Source organism: Nicotiana attenuata, unplaced genomic scaffold, assembly GCF_001879085.1.
Source record: "Nicotiana attenuata strain UT unplaced genomic scaffold, NIATTr2, whole genome shotgun sequence".
Taxonomy (NCBI): Eukaryota; Viridiplantae; Streptophyta; class Magnoliopsida; order Solanales; family Solanaceae; genus Nicotiana; species Nicotiana attenuata.
In genome coordinates, this window is record NW_017673066.1 from 16,389 (window position 1) to 18,835 (window position 2,447).

Here is a 2,447-nt window from a genome sequence, read left to right on the forward strand (position 1 = left end):
AGTATGCAACAACACTATATTCCTTATCAACTTACCTTGTTGCCGCGAAACCTGTATGTTGAAAGCACTTCATCGCATGTGAGCACGACATGTGATAGTGTGATGACCCGAAAAGTCATCACTTATTTTAGAAATAAATTCAGCGTTCCGAGGCCTAAAAGCATCCTTTTTAACTCACCTCGATTTGCGTGCGCATTCCGGGCGCGTAGCCAGAAAGCCTATATGTGAAAATCTGTGAAAAAATGGTAAATTTTGACTTTAAAATGAATTAATTTGACTTCTATCAACGTTTTAGGTAAACGGACCCGGACCTGTGATATGACGGTCCCGAAGGGTCCGTAGGGAAATATGGGACTTGGGCGTATGCCCGGAATCGAATTCCGAGGTCCCAAGCCCGAGGAATGAATTTTTAAAAAAAATTGTTTTATGAAATTATTTATGAGATTTGAAAATGAATCGTGATTAGAACTTGATGGTATCGAGCCCGTATTTGGGTTCCGGCGCCCGGTACAGGTCTTATATGTGATTTAAGATAAGTTTGTGAAATTTGGTAAGAAACGGAATTGAAACGACGTAAATCGGATCGTTTTTGAAAAAAATTGGAAATTTGAAGTTCTTAAGAAAATTTCATGATTTTGATGCTAAATTCATAGTTATTGATGTTATTTTAGTGATTTGAATGCACGAGCGAGTCCGGATGATTTTGATGCAAATGCGAGTTCGCAAATGCGAAGGCTGAGTCGCAAATGCGAAACAGCCCAGGCCTGCCCTTCCTCGCAAATGCGAGATGTTCTTCCGCAAATGCGAAACTCCCCAATCTGGGACTGTTATCGCAAATGCGATAGTTTCTTCGCAATTCCCATCTCGCAAATGCGAGACCTTTTTCGAAATTCCCAACATAGCAGAGGTCGGGGTTCGCAATTGCGAACCCCTATTCGCATTTCCCATATCTGCGACCTGCAACTTTTATACTTAGCCAAAAATCAACCATTTTTCACATCTTTTCAAAACACAAACTCCCTAGGGCGATTTTTCAAGAACAACTCTTCTTCCAAATCGATTGTAAGTCAATTTTAACTCGTTTACTTCAATCATTAACATCTTTCAACATGATTTCAACTCAAAATCAATGATTTTCATGGGGGAAATTGGGTGTTTTGGGTAGAACCTAGGTTTTTCAAAAATTGGGGATTTGGACCTCGATTTGAGGTCCGATTTCAAAACAAATTATATATTTGGGTTCGTGGGGGAATGTGTAATCGGGTTTTTGTTTGAACCTCGGGTTTTGGGCCCGAGGGCGATTTTTGACTTTTTGGGTAAAACTTTGGAAAACTCATTTTCATGCATCGGGATTAATTCATTTAGCGTTTATTGATGTAATTAAGTAACTTGTGACTAGATACGAGAGAATTGGTGGTGGAATCAAGGGGTAAAGCTATAATTGAAATGTGAATTATGTTCGTGGCATCGAGGTAAGTGTTTGGTCTAACCTTAGCTTGAGGGATTAGGAGGTGTCTTATTTGCTACGTGTTAATTGTGGAGTACGACGTATAGGCATGGTGACGAGTATCTATACGTCGGTGCAAAGTCAATGCCCGTGGTCTTGTGTTATAAAGTATTATACTCCGTGTGGTTTAATTGTGCCTCCATGTTACTATCATCATTGTTCCCTTGCCGGGACGTTTGTTTGATATTCCTTGTCGCCTTGCCCGGGATGTTGTATATTGCTCTTTGTTCCCCAGCCGGGATGTTTTAATATTTGCTCTCGTTCCCTGCCGGGATTCTTTGTGGTTGTTGTTGATTGTGTAAGTGGGAGCGGGGCGGCACGCAGCCACAAGATATAATGAAATGGGAGCGGTGGCACGCTGCCACGGAAATAAATAAAATGGGAAGCGGGTTGGCAACGCCTGCCCGGTATATATGAAATGAGGAGCGGGTGGCACGCCATGCCACGATATATCATAAATAGGAGAGTCGGACAATAAGAGTGGCACACCTGCGCACGGGAGAATATATGAAATGGGAGCGGGTGGCACGCCCTACCGACGAATTAATGAATTATCAGGGGGAGGGGGTATGTGGGAGGTGTATGAGAGGAATGAGGGTGATAAGATAACTGGGATACGTGATCGGGAGGTATGAAGGAGCACCCGCTGGAGGGATGAGTGGGGATGATAATGGGGGAGCGGAGTGGCATGCCTCCACGAGATCATATCAACAATGGGAGCGGGTGGCACGCCTGCAACGAGATATATGAAATGGGAGCGGGTTGCACACCTGCAACGAGACATATGAAATGGGAGCGGGTGGCACGCCTGCCACGATATATATGAAATAGGAGCGGGTGGCACACCTGCCACGAGATATATGAAATGGGAGCGGGTGCCTGCCACGAGATATATGAAATGGGGAGCGGGGTGGCACGCCTGCCACGAGATTTATGAAAT